The following is a 23,262-nucleotide window of genomic DNA, read 5'->3' as shown; positions in this document are numbered from 1 at the left end:
GGAACTCTGCGGTGCCTTCAAAGAGAAACGGAGCCCTTCATATTGGCCTCTTGGAGTTTCAGGAGCATTAGGAGTACAGCTCATGCTAGTGATCAGGAAAAAATCTTAAAAAGTTTGTCAGTTATGTAATACATATTCATGTTTTACCATGTAGTCAGTCGGAAGATGGAGAAAAGTGACCCACATTCAAAAATGTCCCAAAACACACAACAGTGACGCCTCAGAAGACACAATGAAGGGAATACGTACATCTGGATTAAAAGTTTACTTCAAGATCTCATTATTCTTAAAGACTGTAGTTGGTTTTATAGCAAACATCTGATCTTCCTTTGTTCTGTCCATTTTCCTCTGGCCTCTCTGATCAACAAGGCATTTGTTTCCACCCAGAGAACTGTCGCTCACTCACTCGATGCTTGTTTTTTGTTTTTCACACCATTCTGTGTAAACTCGAGAGACGGTTAACCCTGACCCTAACCCCAGGAGATCAGCAGTTTCTGAGATACTCAAACCAGTCCATCCGGCTCAAACCAACACCCATGCCACAGTGAACGAAAGTCACATTTTGAGATCACAATTTTTCCCGTTCTGATGTTTGAACATTGTAAACATGAACTGAAGCTCTTGATTTGTATCTGCATGATTTGATGCATCGTGCTGCTGTCGAAGGATCAGCTGATTAGAGAACTGCATCAAACAGCAGGTGGATGTAGGGGTGTTCCTAATAAAGTGTATTTACTTTTAAATATTTGTGACATATTTACTTGACTCTGATGCTGCTTAATTCGTTGGTGTTACTTTAAAGGTCCCCTTGCATCGTTTTTTCATTAATTGTGCGGTGGTCTCTAGTATGAATGAATGCCCTGTGAGCTGGTTTTGGTGAAAAAAATGCTGTGGTTGTCCTGTTTCAGGCTGTTCTAGTTTGCCGGAGGAGTGGGTGGCAGGAGAATGACAGGATTTCAGCTCGTACTCATTAATATTCATGACATGTAAACGTGTTACCTCTGATTGGCTAACAGCACTGTGACACTACCTCCAGTGGGTCAGAACAAGCAGATGTGGGTGTCTTTGTAAAAACTGTTTCGATTGGCTATTATGGTCTCGACATCGATGTTTTGACCAATAACAATGTAGATGTGGCAGCGGGGGCGTGGCCGAGCGTCGGTTTGCGAATGGAGGGCAGAGTCAGGGAAGGTAAGTGGCAGAATCACTGCACCTGATGGGAATTAATGTGTGTTTGTGTGTCTTCCCCAGTGGCCGCGCCCTATAAGAGGAGAGGGAGAGCAGAGGAAGGGAGCTCTCTCCCCAACCAGAATGCTTGTGTGTGTGCGCGCGCGCGACTGGGAGGGAGTCATTCATTCATTCATTCATTTATTTAATTGAATACTCCCTGCGGCAGCGGCTCTCATCAAGGCATGAGGCACGGAGCAGAGCTCACCTCGGGGTGTGTGGGGGTAATAATGTCTCCTGGCTGGGAGCTGATGGGCCCTGGCAGCGCTGGTTCGTTCGGGAGAGGGCAGGGGTCGCTGGCTGCCAAATCTGGGGAGGCTGGGACCTAGGGTTAGGGTTAGGTGAATAACGTCCCGAGGCGTGGAGCTAGCCCGCCCAGAGAGCACTCTTTCATTCGGGAGAAGGCAGAGGCCGCTGGCTGCTAAGTCTGGGGAGGCTGGGACCTCCCCTGCCCGAGTTACGAGTGTGCAAAGTCAGGCTGGAGCCACCGTTAGAAACGAAACTGATGCAGAGCACTGTGCTGTGCCTTGGGGCGAATTACATCCCGTGGCGCAGAGCTAGCCCGCCTTGGCAGCGCTGGTTCCTTCGGGAGGGGGCAGAGGTCGCTGGCTGCCAAGTCTGGGGAGGCTGGGACCTCCCCTGCCCGAGTTACGAGTGTGCAAAGTCGGGCTGGAGCCGCCGTTAGAAACGAAACTGATGCGGAGCACCACGCCACGCCTCGGGGCGAATTACGTCTCTCTCCTCGTGCTTTCTTCCCATGGGCGGTCGCAAGCCAGGGTGGGCGAGGCCATGAATACTAATTTTCAAAGTGACGTAACTTCGTATGGCTTTTTCTGATCCGCTCGTTTTTCCAACTATTTTCTTTCATAAGCTAATACAGGGAATGGGAGTAGAATTACATTTTCACACGCAGCATGCATATGCAACTCGGAGTGAACTATGGTATTTCAAAAAGAGCCAGTATTAAACGTTTTTGGTGGAAGGGCACCTTTAACCCAATCATCGGGAAATCGTGAGTTTGAACATTGATGATGTCACAGCCATCAATGGCTTGGGGTCAAGACTGTGAAATCTGCTGTGCTTCCTGGGTGGGTGGGATTTATTCTCTCTCCCCCTGTCAATCACAGCAGCACTAGCCAATCGTAGGCGTCTGTGAGCTCATGCATGTGGAAGAGGGCGGATAGCACTTTCCTCTGAGTGTCATGCTGCGCTGTGACCAGGGCCGGATCAGGGTCCTGTGAGAACCCTGGGAACATGTCTTTTGGAAGCCCTCCCTCCCCATCCTCCAGCTTATTACCATTCTTGCCTTTCTCCTCACAGAATCATCAACAAGATTATCAAAATCTTGCTGTCTGACAAGGTCTGACTCTATTCACATAAGCGACAATGAGCTGAAATGTGTTTGGCACATGTTACTCCACAGCTCATTTTTATTCTGCCTAAAAGGGAAAATGTCTGCTTACGCTGGCAGTTTGTCACTGGCAAAGTTAGAAAGATCCAAAGTGCCTGAAAACATTATGGAACGCTGACTGCAGGTGAAGTGCATGCAATGTCTCAAGCTACTTCTCACCCTCAGAGTCAGATATGAGAGACTTGGATTGGATGAGTTTGTTGGCAAAGTTCATGGCCAGGTCTGATGGATATACAGCGGAGAGTGCAATTACCTTTTCCACTATGACGTCACATTCAGTGCACATTGAAAACTATTTCACTCACAAAGATTTATTTTTCAGTTTTGTAACTTTTTTAAATCATGCACCATCATGGACTCGATATTTTATTTTGAAACATAATAAAGCAGCAAATATATACTTTATTTATCTGTAAATTAAAAACAATTATTTGCTATAAAATTCTATTTATGGTCAACTTTGACTTGTTCATAACTCAAAATATCGGACTCGAGACTTGCTTGTTATTTGCAAAACGGTGACTTTGCATGAACTAAAACCAAATAAATGCATAACGGTGATCTCACTCCCGAACTTAACAACCGCATTGGAAAGGCAGCAAATGCATTCAATAAACTTCTGCCTATTATGCATCATAAATCCACCTGGCTGCGAACAAAAATGGCAATATATCAAGCCGTAGTGATCTCAACCTTACTATATGGTGCTGAAGCTTGGAATACCACCCTACAAAAAGAGAAGCGCTTAGCGGCTTTTCATACTAGATGCCTTCGCAGAATTCTTGGTGTGTCCTGGAGAGACCACATCTCAAACGTAGAGATCTTTGAAAGAACTGGTCAGGCTTCCCTAATTAATATCCTGCAACAGAACCGGCTATCATGGCTCGGCCACGTTGTACGCATGCCTCGCGCAGCTTGCTCCATTGGTTACCATCAGGACGGTGGCGTCCAGGCAGGCAACGCATGCGATGGAGTGATGCAGTCTCAAGAGACTTACAGGACTCAGGCATCTCATTTGAGGAGGCAGTGGTGGCAGCGCAGGACAGGAAGCAATAGCGATCCTTTGTGTTGGCGCTAGCAGTAAGTAAGTAAGTAAAACCAAATATATTTTTACATTTAAAATAAAATATTTTAACATATCATTTAAAAAATAATAGCCACAGTACAGCATGACATAAAAGACAGAAACAGAGGGACAGAAAAGGACGGATATTCTACTTTTAAGAGCTACACCTTCAGCATCGCTCTACTCAAGATCCATCCTTGAAATGGTCACCATGGTTACCACTAAAGGTTTCCTGACTCGTGGCTGGTGTCGTACTCTTGGTTGCTTCTCTGTTCTAATCCCACACATCTTCTGGGAGATGGACTATTGATCTGCATGTCAGAGTTACGCTCTGATTCAGCCAACGAGATGGTACAGATGAAGACTTGGTGCTTTGGAGGACTGAAGTCAATCAATCAAATAAATAAATAAATAAATAAATATCTGACAGCAAATCAGTGTGATTAACCGGATAAGTGATTATGGACTGGATTAAAAACATAACAACTCTTAAGCCCTGCTTAAATGTTTTATAATGATATTTAGATATTTATCTGATTTTAGATTCTACTTTTGGGGGCAGCACGGTGGTGTAGTGGTTACCGCTGTCGCCTCACAGCAAGAAGGTCCTGGGTTCGAGCCCCATGGCCGGCGAGGGCCTTTTTGTGTGGAGTTTGCATGTTCTCCCCGTGTCCGTGTGGGTTTCCTCCGGGTGCTCCAGTTTCCTCCACAGTCCAAAGACATGCAGGTTAGGTTAACTGGTGACTCTAAATTGACCGTAGGTGTGAATGTGAGTGTGAATGGTTGTCTGTGTCTATGTGTCAGCCCTGTGATGACCTGGCGACTTGTCCAGGGTGAACCCCGCCTTTCGCCCGTAGTCAGCTGGGATAGGATCCAGCTCGCCTGCGACCCTGTAGAACAGGATAAAGCGGCTACAGATGATGAGATGAGATGAGATTCTACTTTTCAAACCAGTTTTCCTTAAAGTGCTGCCAGATAGATATGCATGTTCAATCATTTTAGCTGGATGTTAAAGGCTAATTTAATGAGCATTTAACTTCAATATATGGAATAAAACATGTATGTTGTACTGTTATCAGAAAATAATCAACAGTGAAGCAGAGTTACTGCCACCAACCCAATAGCAGGACATAGTGAAGTGTTTTATTCCTCTTATACCACAGCAATTTGCCCACGATTATAATGTTTAATTCATTTAATCAGCATGATGTGTTGTACTTTTTATCTATTTATAGTTACATTTAATGTTCCATGAAACAAGTTATTTTATTTTAATTATTTTATTTTATTAGCTTCATCACCAATGCTAAAATTAATAAAATAAGGAATAAAAAATCTTTACAAGTTAAAGAAAGGAAAAGAAAATTATTCATACGTATGGCGGGGTGACCATAACAGTGTTAACCAATTACTATGGACCCAAGATAATTAAAAAAAAAATATATATATACTATATACTATATCATGAAAAAAAGTATAATTTATAAAAACTATATTATGAAAGTTAGCTCCTATTCTCGCGTATGTTATTACAGCTATAAACAGCGGTTTAATGGCCATCACCAGCATCTCTTTTTTTCTGTCTCTTGATGTTAATGAGATTTAAAAATAAATAAATAAATAAACCACAAAGCATAAACTCCTCTGTCCTGAAATGTTACAGCTTTACTTCTGTCTGTTACAAGGCGCCGACGCTGGAGACTCCTTCAAGTCAAATAAACATCTTTTGACAGAAAATTTTACTGTAAAATTTTAAGATTACACCTTTTTTTCGTAATCAGTTTATGCGGCATGCTCACTATACAAGTCCCATGCTGTTCTGTTTAGCGCAACAGAATTATTTTTGCACCTAGTGGACAAACATGGGAACTGCAACATGTACTCTTAGAGCTGCACTGGGGCAGAACTCATGCTGCCCTGCATTCTGAGGAGGAGCAGGGGACAGGGTTGCCAGATTGGGATATATATATATATATATATATATATATATATATATATATATATATATATATATATATATATATATTATTTATTTATTTATTTTTTTTAAGTTGATGCTCTTGTATTACAGCCAAGAATCTGCATTCAGTCGAATAAATTTACACAAAATGTAGACAGTGTGTCTATGATCTACAGGATCATTTCTATTTTAAGCTATATTGCAAAGATTAAGATAGCGAAAAGGGGATTATGGAGTGGATAATATCCATAAATCATAAATGCATGTGAAATACTTCTTTTTTTTCTCTCTAAAATCTAATGTCAAAGTGAAATCCAATGGCCTCATTTTTGGGCTAGGTTCAGGTCTCTCGTGTGCTCTCGGAGATGCAGTTGACTGGAAATTTATCAGGAATCTGGTTAATGAGAATACCTCCAGCACAGTTAAACAAAACATCATGAACTGCTATAGACCAGATGCTGGATAACTATGTTTCCGATTCTTCACTTTCTATTCTTTGTTTGCATGTCACATCATAGCTAATTCTGTGTGAGGCTTTGAACTGGAAGTGGGCCATGTTGGAGGATAAACACAAACTCACGCAGCACACATTTACTATGGAAGATATACTCGAGAGGTTGTTACGCTCAAAAATTCCTTTTGTTTCTTCACTATGCCGACTCTTTGTGCTGTAATTGGATGTGGGCACGACTCTATTGGAGACAAGGGGACTTATAAATTCTTTAGAATTCCAGCAATTATAAATAATCAAGGAGAAAAAACAAGAGTGTTGTCCACAGATCGTAGACGTCACTGTCTGTCCAACATAAACCGGGCTGATCTCAGCGATGTGAGAAAGCAAAAACCACACGACTCTGCAGTGAACATTTTATCAAGATTAAGTGCTACGAATTAACTATAATGAAAGATCACAATATATAAGAAATATTTTCAAGTCAAGTCAAGTTTATTTGTATCGCGCTTTTAACAATAAACATTGTCACAAAGCAGCTTTACAGAATTTGAACGACTTAAAATATGAGCTAATTTTATCCCTAATCTATCCCCAATGAGCACGCCTGTGGCGATGGTGGCAAGGAAAAACTCCCTCAGATGACACGAGGAAGAAACCTCGAGAGGAACCAGACTCAAAAGGGAACCCATCCTCATTTGGGCAACAACAGACAACATGACTATAACATTAACAGTCATGACATAAAGTCAGCTTCGTTGATGCTATAAACCCTCACCGACGGAAACCTGAGCGCAAAACTGTTCACGACAACCGCAGTCCCAAAGTCAGCAAGTCAACTGCAGTCCCAAAGTCAGCAAGTCAACTGCAGTCCCCAGCCACAAAAGCACCACTGCAAGAGTCCAGAGCGTCCTCCAGGCACGACCCCCAACTGTCCACATGGGGCCGCCCTCTACAGGAGTGATGCGATGAGACTCCTGGATCGTTTAATAGCCTGGTCGTGCAGAAACTCGCCTTGATCATTGAGATCGTGATCCGACAATCAAAAGCTTCTACGATTATTTCATTTTAAAAAGAGCTTTATATAATTTTTGATGACGCTGCTTTTATTTTGCTTTTTCTTTCCATTAGGGAAACCAGCTGATCTCGACAATTTTATGGATCCAGACTGGGCTCCATAATTACACACAAAATATGGGCCACAACAAAATCAAAGATGGGACTAAAGCAGGAGCTCGAAATGTGAGGCTTACAGAGTGCAGAAAGAAACGCTAAATTTTTGAAGAATCAAAAATTTCAAACGATCACAGAATTCCTGACCTCAAATCTTGCAGCCTCGTCGCCCAGTGAGGGCTCCTTTAGAACTAAATACTATGTTCTATAGTGTGTTAGATACCAGTCTTTTGAAGCAGTCAAAATGATTATTTTTAAAATAGATTTGAGAAATGACTACAAGCTTGGGGCGGCATGGTGGTGTAGTGGTTAGCGCTGTCGCCTCATAGCAAGAAGGTCCGGGTTCGAGCCCCGTGGCCGGCGAGGGCCTTTCTGTGTGGAGTTTGCATGTTCTCCCCGTGTCCGCGTGGGTTTCCTCCGGGTGCTCCGGTTTCCCCCACAGTCCAAAGACATGCAGGTTAGGTTAACTGGTGACTCTAAATTGAGCGTAGGTGTGAATGTGAGTGTGAATGGTTGTCTGTGTCTATGTGTCAGCCCTGTGATGACCTGGCGACTTGTCCAGGGTGAACCCCGCCTTTCGCCCGTAGTCAGCTGGGATAGGATCCAGCTTGCCTGCGACCCTGTAGAACAGGATAAAGCAGCTCGAGGAGATGAGATGAGACTACAAGCTTCTCAGTGTAACTCCTCTTTACCTTCCAGTCTCTACTCTTACCACTGTATATCCCACCACTGTGTGTGTGTATATATATATATATATATATATATATATATAAATATTGTATATCCTCCAACATAGCGGTGGTCAATGACACAAGCAGTTTTGGTCATGTGGCTGCAAACAAAGAATAAACTTTAAAAATTCACTACAAAGTAGCCTTTAGCATAAGTTCAGTCTTAGCGCCTCTCCGTGTCAATTTGTTTGAGGTATCGGTGTCGTTGTTAATGTTGTTCTGCCGCTAATCTGACAGACAACACACACTGACATGGTTATACGCTACACCAGCTGAGCTGGAGGTGGAGTTTTCCGTCCTGAAGGATGCCACCACACCGTGACCTGCAGGAGATCCTCTGCTGAGCTGATGATAGTGTTTTAGCCTGCAGTGTACACAGAGGTGTGAGGTTCTAACTTGAATGAACACCATTTCTCACACACACACACACACACACACACACACACACACACACACACACACACACACACACACACACTTCACTCTCATCTGTCAGACCGTCACTGAACTGCACGGAAGCGGCTTCATTAGTGTAATTACAGTCCTCTGAAACCTGGAGCTGATCCTGAGAGCTGGATTAATGATATGTCTCCAACCTCAGGATTTTACACACACACACACACACACACACTGAAGCACCTAAACCGAGATATGTCTTTTTATTAGTAAGTAAAAAAAATATTTATTAGTAAATTCAGATTTACTGTATTTCACTGCTTATATTCTGTTTTGTATTAAACTCTGTTCCTTCATCTGTAATAATAATAATAGATAATGAGATGAGATGAGATAATAATAATAATAATAATAATAATAATAATAATAATAGCACCTTTTAAAAATATAGCTCAGTGCTGTACAATGTGATCAAAAACAGAAATAAATAAATAAAAAGTAAAAGCTAGTAAATAAAAGAAAAACAGACAAACAATAATTGAGCATTAAATTATCATCATAACAGAAAGAAATAAAAACAAGAAGATAAAATTTTAATGCATATCATTAAAAAGAGGTGTAAAAAAAATAAAGTGCAAAAAGTGAACTATTCTACAAGTAATATAAAAGTAATGTCATTAAATTGCTGCAATTAGTGCAGATTTCTACACAGACATACACGTTTAGAAAAATGAGGTTCTTCAAGGGTTCTTGAAGGTGTTTTACTTAGAACCTCTTCAGGTCAGAAAACACTGTGTGGTAGGGTTCTAGGGTTCTATATAGAACCACAAAAAACACCCCCACGCACTGAAAACCCTTAAAGGTTCTACATTTGCTCTGAGAGTATCCATGCCATGAGGTTCCATGTTACATCACAGTGCTGCTGAATTCTGGATTGCGATGGGCCAGAAGAGAAGGTGTTGATTTATTCTCTGTAACAGCAGCTCTGACTGTAGTCCATCCCATCCATCTGTCCATTTTCTTCTGCTTATCCGAGGGTCAGGTTGCGGTGGCAGCAGGCTAAGCCGGGTATTCCAAGTGTCCATCTCCCCAGCAATGCTTTCCAGTTCCTCTTGGGGGATCCCAAGATGCTCCCAAGCCAGATGAGATATATAATCTCTCCAGTGTGTTCTGGGTCTACCCCGAGGTCTCCTCCCAATTGGACGTGCCCGGAAAACCTCCAAAGGAAGGCGCCCAGGAGGCATCATAATCTGATGTCTGAACCATCTCAGTTGACTCCTTTTGACATGAAGGAGCAGTGGCTCGACTCCGAGATCCCTCTGGATGTCTGAACTCCTCACCTTGTCTCTAAGGGTGAGCCCAGCCACCCTACAGAGAAAACTCATTTCAGCCGCTTGTATCCATGATCTCATCCATTTGGTCACGACCTAAAGCTTATGACCATAGGTGAGGGTTGGAACGTGGATTGACTGGTCCAGCTCAGTTCCCTATTCACCACGACGGTCTGGTACAACGCCTGCATTACTGCTGATGCTGCCCCAATCTGCCTGTCCATCTCACTCTCCATTTTACCATCACTCATGAACAAGACCCCCAGATACTTGAACTCCTTCACTTGTGGCAGCATCTCATTCCCAACCTGGAGGGAGCTGACTGTAGTGAGGCTGAAAATCACAGGTTTATAAATAATAATAAATGTGTTCGTTCTAATACGTTATTGTTTCTATAGTAACAGCTCGTTCACAGGGATGTGTACAGTGGATGCTCTATGTAAACATGTTAAAGTGTGTTGACTGACATTTTCTTAAAGTAAGAAGCTGTTTATGTAACATCTCTGGAAGGAATCGCCAATGTGAGCTCTTTGTAACAGTCAGAGGTGAAACTGGAACTTTAAGGTTTTCGACATCTTCAGGACTTCAGGTAACATGACAATCTGCATGTTTTTGTTTTGAGATAAGAAGCTGGTGAGGGAACGAGTGTTTATAGCTGCTATAACGTCTGTGAGAACAGGAACATGTATGTTCAACAACATTGAATGCAAATATAAATGGATAAAAAGCCAGAGTGCTTTGTAATCATTAGCAAGTTGCTGTGGTATAAGTGGAATAGAACACACCCTGTTCCGGGAAAATAATCAACTTCAGGGTGGTAACAGTACATCTGCTCCATGTTGATTATTTTCCTAGAACAGCACCACAATAACATTTTATTATTAACACACTTTATGACAGCAGATGTTGCCATGGTTGTGCATGATTTAACGGTGTCATGATTTTTACCTTGCCCCGGGATGGAGTCCACCAGGGGGCGAGGTGTTGTTTTCAGTGGGGTTTCTTTGTTTCTTTTTCTTTGTAAATGATATTACGGGAAAACGGCTGGACCAATCTTCATGCAACTTTCAGGATAGATGGATATTGGTCTCAAATAAAACCTCCAACATTTTGAGGGTCGTCTGGTCAAGGTTTTTGTGGCTACTGCCTCATATACAGTGTCATCATGCTGGATGAATGTAGAATGTATGTCTGTAGAATGTAGAAGAATGTAAGAGTGTAACAATCATGCAGTACGGTGTGAGAGCAGTACAGTGTGTTCTGATTGGCTGAGAGCAGTACGGTGTGCTCTGATTGGCTGAGAGCAACAGAGAATCAGAGTCAGAACCATGTTTATTGGCTAAGTATGTTCACACACAAGGTCAAAATCAAGGTCAAGGTCACCAAAAAGGTCAATCTCTTTTTCGCAATATCTTCATCATAAGTGCTACCGGGCGAGGTTTGTTTTGCCTGGCAACACTTGTACCGATTGTTCTTAACTTTCCATCCCAACATGCACAGCATCATAAACAGTATAAAATATCATCTAATTAGACATGTAGTTTCAAGAAAGAACATTTTGAGCTTCATACTGCATGAGAAATCAAATATGGCAAAAAAATAAATAAAAAAGGAAAATACATTTCCAAACTTGAAAGCGCATAATACAGCAACAATTTCTACATACGTTAAGGAACTTCATAAAAAGCAGAGTGACTTCTTTAGATGTACTTTCTAAAAAGCTTCTCGCATTCAGTCTCCTGCCATGACATCTCAACTTTAATCCCCAGTAGAAGTTTAACCAAAATACAACACTTTTTAATGGAAATTTCAAATGTTGCAACTCATATTGCATAATTGGCGCACGAAAACTGACAGTTCCTTTTAAAACAGACTAGAAGAAAGCAGGAAGGTGAAGCTACATCTGACAACATGGAAAAGGCTAAAAAATGATCAGTAGCAGTAGAAACCCAGAAACTGTCAACTGCTGTAAATAATTCATTCGATTCAGTTAGAGGAAAGTGAGAACTTCAAGCGGTGAGTGGGATGTGGGTTCAGAAAGCACGATGAGGCTTTAGAGACTCCATTCCAAGGTAGAAAAAAAGATCTATGTCAAGAAACCTGGACCAATTATTGACACAGAGATGTGAGAAATGTACTTCACTACTGCGAGAAGAGAAATTCCAACACTTATGAAAATATTTTAAGACACCCACAAGAGATAGAGAAACATGATCAAGGAACTCTGATGGTACAGAAGATGGTACTACACAAAAACCTCATACACCTTTGTAAATGAGTAAATCAGATATTATGTTTATCTCATGTATGGTTGTGAGCTGTGGGTAGTGACTGAAAGCATAAGGTCATGAGTATGGGTTCAGGGTTGTAGAGCTTAATCTCCATGATGGGATGAAAAGGTTGACAATCTGGGAGAGCTTCAGAGTCAAGCTGCTGCTTCTCCACATCAAAAGGAGACAGGTGAGTTGGTTCAGGATGCCCCCTGGTCAGCTCCTGGTAGAGCTGTGTGACATGAAAGAGACTCTGGGACAGACCCAGGACCTGCTGGACAGCTTGGGTTGGCAACATCTGGGGATCCCACAGCAGGAGCTGGAATCTCTGGCTGGGGATGGAGAGGTCGGGAAGAAGATGAAAACCTTCATTTGTCATGTATACATTATAGTGTAATTAGTTTCTTCTCAAATCCCAGGTCGGGGTCAGAGTGCAGGGCCAGACATGTTGCATTGCCCTTGGAGCAAAGAGGGTTAAGTGCCTTGCTCAAGGGCCCAAAGTATTCTGATCAGTTCCCCTGTGGACTGACCTTCTCAGCCTCTTATGACAGAGAAGGAAAATGAATGAATGAATGAATGAATGAATGAACCTATTGACAAAGATCCAAATGTGGGACTCAGCAAGTGCCTGATCTGGAAACATTTGGTATTGTGGCAAATCAAATATTCTTTCATTGCACCCTGTCAGATCTAGGGATGGGAATCAAGAACTGTTTCCAGTTGACAGCTGGTTCCAGATTATCTAATCCATCAGAATCGTATGCCTCCGAAGTTATAGAATCCTTTTATCAATGTTTTTCTGACAGTTGTGGACTGCAAAAACTTATGCGTCATGACATCAAATTGTGCATCTATGCTGCTGGAAACTTGCAACAAGAAGGAGTCATGGTGGAGAGGAAGAAGCGGTCCAAAGCGTGGCTTCATTTCACAAAGAAAGATGACAACAGCGTAATGTCTGTAAAAGAATCATTTCAAGTAAGGTTGGAAACATCAGCAATATGTTGAAACACCTTTTGATGCAACATGGGCTAAAATCCCAGGAATGTCATGGGGGTAAATTTCCAAAGGTAAGTATCTTACACTTTAATAACATTAACACCACCCAGGCAGGCTTAGCAGATTTTTTCTTTTACTAAGAAATCCTAAATGAAAATTAATGCTGGGGAAATATTCTCTCAGTTTATCCATTTCAGATGATGATAGACAGACTGTTGTTACAGGTAGCTCTGAGGCTACAACCAGCTGCTCGTCTCACCCATCAGCTAAGCTGCTATCCAGTAACACCCTTTCATGCTTGCTGCACAGAGAGGGAAAATTTATGCACAAAAACACCATAGCAACATGTCCACAAACAGAAGTTGAACAGTGCTGTGTGTACGACCGATTTAACGAGATGCAAATAAGACAGAATTGCTAATAAACAGTATACATTTTATGACAGCTTTCACTGCGAGTTGGCCTCATGGTTAGCATGTCCACCTCTTGACCAGGAAAACATAAGTTCTACTCATGGTTGGGTCATACCAAAGACCATTATCAAAATGATACCTACTGCCATCTGGCGAGGCGTGCCGCAATACAGATGTGAGTCAAGTAGGAAGTCAGACTCTTGCGGTTTCCAAAGGACCAGCCCCACTGTAACCCCAGCTACATAATAGACGAGAGGCTGAGGGCTATGGAGATTGGTGCTGGACAATGTGCGAAATGCCTGGTTAGGACTGGGACCAGAGACTGCCTGGGAAGACTAGGTCCTGGCACAGGAGGGACTTTGACTACAGCTTTTACTCTGTTGTTGCATGGAGCAGCCATCTTGGATTTTGCAGTTGGGGTTTGTAAAGTTCCCCTGACTTTCTGAGTTGGGAATGTGGCAACAGGGGGTATTCCAGTTGGTATTTTTGACTAGGGACTGCTGATTTTCCAGTACAAATGGGATACACCAAAAGCACATGGATAGGTAGTGAGAATGTGAAGTTTTGCCAACAGTTAACATTTATGTAAGTTCTGAGCCTTTTGTTCTCAGATGCATTTTCAATGAAAAGCCTTGCCAAGTTTTTTGATCCCTAAGCTGTTGTCTGGATTGGAAGTTTATATTCTGTGTCCTGTGACCTTGGGCTTGCCTTCAAATGACCGTTTAGGTATTATTATTATTATTCATTCATTCTCATCTCATCTCATTATCTCTAGCCGCTTTATCCTTCTACAGGGTCGCAGGCAAGCTGGAGCCTATCCCAGCTGACTACGGGCGAAAGGCGGGGTACACCCTGGACAAGTCGCCAGGTCATCACAGGGCTGACACATAGACACAGACAACCATTCACACTCACATTCACACCTACGGTCAATTTAGAGTCACCAGTTAACCTAACCTGCATGTCTTTGGACTGTGGGGGAAACCGGAGCACCCGGAGGAAACCCACGCGGACACGGGGAGAACATGCAAACTCCACACAGAAAGGCCCTCGCCAGCCCCGGGGCTCGAGCCCAGGACCTTCTTGCTGTGAGGCGACAGCGCTAACCACTACACCACCGTGCCGCCCCATTATTATTATTATTATTATTCATTGCTTCACCTCTGTATGACCTGGAACTTTTTCTTTTTTTTTTATAGCTAAGCTCATTAGAATATGAATTGTGCCTGTTAATAAACTCATGCATATGGATCCTCACTATTTCCTTGAGTCTCCCTATTGCCAGGATGCAGGCACTTACTAATGCAAGCACAGGGGAGAGCAGGAGAAGCAAACAGCTGACTGAGCCAAATCAGGAAGCAGGAATCGTAGTCCAGGTGACAGGCTGGGGTTGGTCAATTGGCGAGCAGGATAACATAGGTGAGACAGAGAAACGCGGTCAGGAAAAACGTATGTAAACAAAGGTTGGAACATTGGAAGTTAGGCGGAAAGTAAACGGCTCGGTAAAGTGAGGTGAATAGATGCTAAACGATACTTCACGACGTGAGTGTGTGAGAGCTGAGCTTAAATAGGGGAGGTGATTACAGGGCAATGAGAGACAGGTGCAGCTAGTACTCAGGTGACAGAGGGTGCTGTGAATCTTGGGTGTTGTAGTCCGGAGCAGCCATGTTTGGATGCTGTTTCGAGCTTGTGCTCTTAACACCGTTACTGTAGCACATGCTACACTTTCATACAAATCACAAAACTCCTTTATAGCTATTTAGACATGGACAATTGGGGAATGCAGACTATAACCCTTCTGAAAAGTTTAAATAAACAACAACAACATTGTTCATACACTACCGTTCAAAAGTTTGGGGTCACCCAGACAATTTTGTGTTTTCCATGAAAAGTCACACTTTTATTTACCACCATAAGTTGTAAAATGAATAGAAAATATAGTCAAGACATTTTTCTGGCCATTTTGAGCATTTAATCGACCCCACAAATGTGATGCTCCAGAAACTCAATCTGCTCAAAGGAAGGTCAGTTTTATAGCTTCTCTAAAGAGCTCAACTGTTTTCAGCTGTGCTAACATGATTGTACAAGGGTTTTCTAATCATCCATTAGCCTTCTGAGGCAATGAGCAAACACATTGTACCATTAGAACACTGGAGTGAGAGTTGCTGGAAATGGGCCTCTATACACCTATGGAGATATTGCACCAAAAACCAGACATTTGCAGCTAGAATAGTCATTTACCACATTAGCAATGTATAGAGTGGATTTCTGATTAGTTTAAAGTGATCTTCATTGAAAAGAACAGTGCTTTTCTTTCAAAAATAAAGAAATTTCAAAGTGACCCCAAACTTTTGAACGGTAGTGTATATAAAGAGATGAACGCTATGTAGTACATTTTCTTATTGGTATTTTCTATATTCAGGAGATAAGGACCAGTACGCAGAATGTGTAGTGATATGATGTCAGATTGGGAATGGTTAGTTCCTCTTTCTCCACTCGTGTGTGCAGGGGTTCATCTAGATGGTTTCTCATTTACAGGAATTTATGACACAGGTTATTAAATTCTCAAAGCAAATGAAGTAGGTTTCTGATAATGAGTGGATGCAGCAATGGTTAGCCAACCATACCCCACAGGGAAAGACGGAAATGTGACCACTGTTGTGTATTTGTTAGAAATGTATTGGTTAGAGGATTGGACTTGACCCTCGCCAATTCAGACAAGACAGCAGGGAATGTTACGACTTAATATTTCATATCTTTCTAAGGCCAGGAGAAATTACCCATGCAGCAGAGGGATTTGGAGTCATAGGATGATAAAATGTTTTCATGTCTTGTGAAGTTATGAGAAATCTCTTTTATTATGTTGAGCACAAGGGCAGGGGATGGGATCTGGTGCAAAAATGAGGATATCATTTGTGTACAATAGCTGAACAATCGTTTGGCAAAACTGGATTCTTGAGAAAGGGAGATTAATTTGGACAATAATTTGAATAAGAACAGCACTTTGTTGACCTGTGACACATTGTACTGTTTATCTGAACAAAACTCAATAAATAAGTTTCACTCTTTTAAAAATCCCACTTATTTCCACCTCTTTATTGAGCATTTCGAGTCTCTTTGGTTTGGACAGCTTCTTCTCTGAACTCCAGAAGTGTCTTCACGATGCAGTGAAGTCATCAGAATCCACCTGTGATGAAAGTATACAGTGGTGCTTGAAAGTTTGTGAGCCCTTTAGAATTTTCTATATTTCTGCATAAATATGACCTAAAACATCATCAGATTTTCACACAAGTCCTAAAAGTAGATAAAGAGAACCCAGTTAAACAAATGAGACAAAAATATTCTACTTGGTCATTTATTTATTGAGGAAAATGATCAAATATTACATATCTGTGAGTGGCAAAAGTATGTGAACCACTAGGATTAGCAGTTAATTTGAAGGTGAAATTAGAGTCAGGTGTTTTCAATCAATGGGATGACAATCAGGTGTGAGTGGGCACCCTGTTTTATTTAAAGAACAGGGATCTATCAAAGTCTGATCTTCACAACACATGTTTGTGGAAGTGTATCATGGCACGAACAAAGGAGATTTCTGAGGACCTCAGAAAAAGCGTTGTTGATGCTCATCAAGCTGGAAAAGGTTACAAAACCATCTCTAAAGAGTTTCGACTCCACCAATCCACAGTCAGACAGATTGTGTACAAATGGAGGAAATTCAAGACCACTGTTACCCTCCCCAGGAGTGGTCGACCAACAAAGATCACTCCAAGAGCAAGGCGTGTAATAGTATGCAAGGTCACAAAGGACCCCAGGGTAACTTCTAAGCAACTGAAGGCCTCTCTCACATTGGCTAATGTTAATGTTCATGAGTTCACCATCAGGAGAACACTGAACAACAATGGTGTGCATGGCAGGGATGCAAGGAGAAAGCCACTACTCTCCAAAAAGAATATTGCTGCTCGTCTGCAGTTTGCTAAAGATCATGTGGACAAGCCAGAAGGCTATTGGAAAAATGTTTTGGGGACGGTTGAGACCAAAATAGAACTTTTTGGTTTAAATGAAAAGCGTTATGTTTGGAGAAAGGAAAACACTGCATTCCAGCATAAGAACCTTATCCCATCTGTGAAACATGGTGGTGGTAGTATCATGGTTTGGGCCTGTTTTGCTGCATCTGGGCCAGGACGGCTTGCCATCATTGATGGAACAATGAATTCTGAATTATACCAGCAAATTCTAAAGGAAAATGTCAGGACATCTGTCCATGAATTGAATCTCAAGAGAAGGTGGGTCATGCAGCAAGACAACAACCCTCAGCACACAAGTCATTCTGCCAAAGAATGGTTAAAGAAGAATAAAGTTAATGTTTTGGAATGGCCAAGTCAAAGTCCTGACCTTAATCCAATGGAAATGTTGTGGAAGGACCTGAAGCGAGCAGTTCATATGAGGAAACCCATCAACATCCCAGAGTTGAAGCTGTTCTGTACGGAGGAACGGGCTAAAATTCCTCCAAGCCGGTGTGCAGGACTGATCAACAGTTACCGCAAACGTTTAGTTGCAGTTATTGCTGCACAAGGGGGTCACACCAGATACTGAAAGCAAAGGGTCACATACTTTTGCCACTCACAGATATGTAATATTGGATCATTTTCCTCAATAAATAAATGACCAAGTATAATATTTTTGTCTCATTTGTTTAACTGGGTTCTATAGAAAATATAGAAAATTCGAAAGGGTTCACAAACTTTCAAGCACCACTATGTATCAGCTTTAAGAAGATAAGCACTCTTCCCTCTCCGGTTTACCCTTGAGTAAGTGAAGAGTTTTCTAAGAGTGTATTTTTTTCCATGCTGAAAAGAGAAGATCTAACATCTGAATCTAAAGTCTATTTCCTTCTGAAACATCTCAACAATATTACTGTTGACATTAATTTTGATTCAAAACATCTGAAAAGCAGTTTTGCAAATTCCTCATGTCTCCTAATTAAACACATTTGTTGCCATGGTTAGTGTCTTAACACTCTTAACTCTGCAGAACTGAGTGGAAAAACCGCAATGCTAATCAAAAGATGTTAGCCATCTGCCAGCCTGCTCTGGCCTCCAGTCATGTCTTTCACCGCACGGATTTACACTTAAGAGAGAATGACGAGCTTAAAATTATTCACACTGTGACTGGTGATCAGTGTTGGGCACGTTACTTTCAAAAAGTAATTAGTTATAGTTACTAGTTACTTTTCCCAAAAAGTAACTGAGTTAGTAACGAAGTTACTTTGTCATTAAAGTAACTAATTACCAGGGAAAGTAATTATTCCATTAAATTTTGTTACCCCCCCAAAAAAAAAAAATCAATTCAATTCAATTAGTGTAATCATAATAAAAGTGAATGTTAAATGTGTTTAATGACTGAAATGGACACTTAACAGAACCAATCAGTAACATTATCTACACTATATTAATATTTTTGTGGGACAATGTGAGAAGACATCTATCAAATGTAATATATTTTTGTAGTTATTAAAATTGTTACTAATTACTGGCCACTGACGAGGACAAACGCTTTGTTCCTCGACATAATGTGCATTGCACGTAGACATTTTTGCCTTTTATTTCAAGTAATGAAAAGCAATGGCTGTATTTCCAATGTGAAAGCGCAGTGCTGGGCTGACCGCTCGCCATCGCTGTGTCTTCTGATCGAAAGAGTGTGCAGTAGTGCAGTAGGCGTGGCCTACCTACGTATGTTGTCCAAATCTACTCTGATTGGCTTACTGTGCCGTTGTCTCGCGTCTCCCCGCCCCACACTAAAGCAGAGTAAAGAAAGGCTGAACGAGCAGCGTGCCAGATGAAAACAGCTTTAATAAAGTAACGCATAGTATTTTATTGTAAGTAACGGGGAACGGCGTTATAACGATGTAAAAAGTAATTAGTTAGATTACTCGTTACTAAAAAAAGTAACGCCGTTAGTAACACCGTTTATTTCTAACGCCGTTATTCCCATCGCTGCTGGTGATGAATCATGCTTTCATACTTTCTTAAAAGTTTATAGGGATACTAATGAGGCAGGGTCATTTCACTGGAATTTGCATAAATAAATTTAGTCTTAGTAAAAGCTACAGCTGCTAATGCTGCCCCTTGCCCTAACCTTTAACCTTTAACACTCAGGACTTCTCTTATGATGCAAAAATTCACAGGAATGTATGACTAATAATTCTTCTCTTCAAACATAAGCGAGAAAGCCAAGAAGATTTCCAGAACTTGACAAGAAACATTCTAGAACCTTTATCTCATGAACATCCTGATCTCTTAGCACAGAAAACGCTATGAGGGATTTCCAGGTTGCGTGGAGACTTCACGAGATCAAAAGGTGAAACTCTCGGCTGCCCACACACACTCGAGAATGAAATGAGATCCCACTCAACTCGATGAGAGCCGCACTCTAGAGACCTTTTTATTGAGATCGAGTCTCTGTAATCGACCGTATGCTTTGATAACTGTTCAGCAAACGAAACAAAAGAAAAGAAAAAATATATAACTGACTTTAATTTGGACACAAGAGACTTCAAGTGAAATAAAAGTGTTACAAATGACAATGTGTGAGGAATGGAACACTGGGTGCCATGCTGTTATAGTAAAATAATCAACGACAGGGTGTGAGATGAAGTGGAGTTACTGCTTCTGAACAGAAGTTGATTATTTTCCTACAACAGCATGATCTGAAGGAATGAAATTTATTCCTCTGATACCACAGACCCTCACGCTGAGTTCAGCGAGAGCTCATAACTCGTAATTCCTGACCTCCAACCAGGAAAAAAAATGAAGAACACGCCCCCTCATCTTGCAATTCCCACTCAGGAACTCGGGATAGTCTCCTCTGAATTCAGCAAGTGGCGTTGAATCAACATAGCCACGCCCAGCATCATCATCAAACACAGCATCACGGCTCACGTCTAAATGAGTTACACTGCATACGTGTGTTTATTCTTTCTTTCTTTCTTTCTTTCTTTCTTTCTTTCTTTCTTTCTTTCTTTCTGTAACACCTTTTGAAAGAAATAAAGAATTTTGCAAAAGGTGAGAAAGGGAAAGTTGAAAAAGAAAGAAAGAAAGAAAGAAAGAAAGAAAGAAAGAAAAAGAAAGAAAGAAAGAAGCCAACTAAATTAAAAAAATGTCACTTGCTGAACTCGGAAGAGCTCAGAGTTGAGGAGACCATCCTGATTTCCTGACTAGGAATCCTGAGTTGAGGGGGCGTGTTCTTCTTCTTCTTCTTCTTCTTCTTCTTTTTTCCTGGTTGGAGGTCAGGAATTATGAGTTATGAGCTCTAGCCAAATGCAGCATAAGGATCTGTGATCTTCAGCATGTGGTTTATCTGATTACTGCTTTTGGCCTCAGCTTGAGAACAGGAAAAATTTCCTCATAATAACCCCATTATAATCTCATTATAATATCATTAGAATCTCATTATAACTCATTATAATCTCATTACATGTCAGTTTGAGCACACGGCTGATGGTGAGATTAAATGAGACTAAATAAAGTGTCAGGGCTCGTATCTGTACTGTACATTTTTCTGCTCCACGGATTGTGTCTCTGATTTCATTGGATCCGATCCTGACTCAGTTTTGAGGTTTCAGTGGAAATGCGATTGAATTAAACGACTAAATCTCTTTCAGAATGAATTCCACAGCATCAGTGCTGCCACAGAACATGATGTTTACAGCGACAGATGAGGAAAGTTCTCACAGAGTTCAGAGACAGGATGTTATGCAGAACTGTAACGACTTTCTACAGAGTCGCAGTGAGGAGTCACATGCCTTCAGGCTCTAAACTGCTTCCTGTGGACTTCAGTTTGTGTATTTCTCATGAATAACGCTCGTTCCTCTGCCGTTTGTGTATTTCTCATGAATAACGCTCGTTCCTCTGCCGTTTGTGTATTTCTCATGAATAACGCTCGTTCCTCTGCAGTTTGTGTATTTCTCATGAATAACGCTCGTTCCTCTGCAGTTTGGCCGACAAGAACTGAAAACTTACAACAGCAGCAGCAGCCGATCCTGAAACCATCTGCATCGACTGAACAGACCACGAAGCATTAACCGAGTCCAGAATAAACCACTCTGCGTTGTGCTGGAACAGCAAAATACTGAGCGAGTTAAAGTTACCGCCCCCAATTTACACACAAACCCAAAGTGTTTCAAGCCCCACCTTTTCTTTCTTTCTTTCTTTCTTTCTTTCTTTCTTTCTTTCTTTCTTTCTTTCTAGCCCCACTTTCTTTCTTTCTTTCTTTCTTTCTTTCTTTCTTTCTTTCTTTCTTTCTAGCCCCACTCTTTCTTTCTTTCTTTCTTTCTTTCTTTCTTTCTTTCTTTCTTTCTTTCTTTCTAGCCCCACTCTTTCTTTCTTTCTTTCTTTCTTTCTTTCTTTCTTTCTTTCTTTCTTTCTTTCTTTCTTTCTTTCTTTCTTTCTTTCTTTCTAGCCCCACTCTTTCTTTCTTTCTTTCTTTCTTTCTTTCTTTCTTTCTTTCTTTCTTTCTAGCCCCACTCTTTCTTTCTTTCTTTCTTTCTTTCTTTCTTTCTTTCTTTCTTTCTAGCCCCACTCTTTCTTTCTTTCTTTATTGACCCACATTTTCTCTTTCTTTCTTTCTTTCTTTCTTTCTTTCTTTCTTTCTTTCTTTCTTTCTTTCTTTCTAGCCCCACTCTTTCTTTCTTTCTTTCTTTCTTTCTTTCTTTCTTTCTTTCTTTCTTTCTTTCTAGCCCCACTCTTTCTTTCTTTCTTTCTTTCTTTCTTTCTTTCTTTCTTTCTTTCTTTCTTTCTTGACCCACATTTTCTCTTTCTTTCTTTCTTTCTTTCTTTCTTTCTTTCTTTCTTTCTTTCTTTCTTTCTTTCTTGCCCCAGTTTCTTTCTTTCTTTCTACACCCACGTTTTCTCTTTCTTTCTTTCTTTCTTTCTTTCTTTCTTTCTTTCTTTCTTTCTTTCTTTCTAGCCCCACTCTTTCTTTCTTTCTTTCTTTCTTTCTTTCTTTCTTTCTTTCTTTCTTTCTTTCTTTCTTGACCCACATTTTCTCTTTCTTTCTTTCTTTCTTTCTTTCTTTCTTTCTTTCTTTCTTTCTTTCTTTCTTTCTTTCTTTCTTGCCCCAGTTTCTTTCTTTCTTTCTACACCCACGTTTTCTCTTTCTTTCTTTCTTTCTTTCTTTCTTTCTTTCTTTCTTTCTTTCTTTCTTTCTTTCTAGCCCCACTCTTTCTTTCTTTCTTTCTTTCTTTTTTAAGTAATGCACTAAATGATAAAGGTTTCTGTGGAAATCAGGAAGTAATATTAAAAGCCTTTTTAGATGAAGATTAAGTTCATGGTTTTTACAGAAATATAAATTTAGTGCTCTTTAATAAATATATAAATATAATACCCGGTGGACCTGCTCCAGGTGTCTCAGGTAGCATCTGCTAATTTTGTGTGAAATTTTATGTTTGAGCTTTAATGACTAGGGATCGACCGATATGTTTTTTTCAGGCCCGATACCGATACCGATTATTATGGAATTGGGATGCCGATAACCGATATGTGCAACCGATAAATGTAAACATTATAATTCACATGAAATTAAACATAGCACACACTGACAAAGACCTTCATATTCATGAAATGTATGTTTAATTGTAAAATTGAACATGAAATTTTGTGCAGGGAGATGCCAGCAGCATTTGTACAATAAAGTCAAACATTAGTTAGAATAAAATGAGAAATAAAATAATAATAAAATAAATATTCACCAATAAAAAAATAAAAATCACTCCCTACTATATTACAGCTCACCATTTTCAGTGGAAAATAAATGAAAATACACTCTTGATTCTTTTACACT

Source organism: Neoarius graeffei, chromosome 6 (assembly GCF_027579695.1).
Source record: "Neoarius graeffei isolate fNeoGra1 chromosome 6, fNeoGra1.pri, whole genome shotgun sequence".
Taxonomy (NCBI): domain Eukaryota; kingdom Metazoa; phylum Chordata; class Actinopteri; order Siluriformes; family Ariidae; genus Neoarius; species Neoarius graeffei.
The sequence above is the reverse complement of the archived record's forward strand: the minus strand, read 5'-3'. Positions refer to the sequence as shown.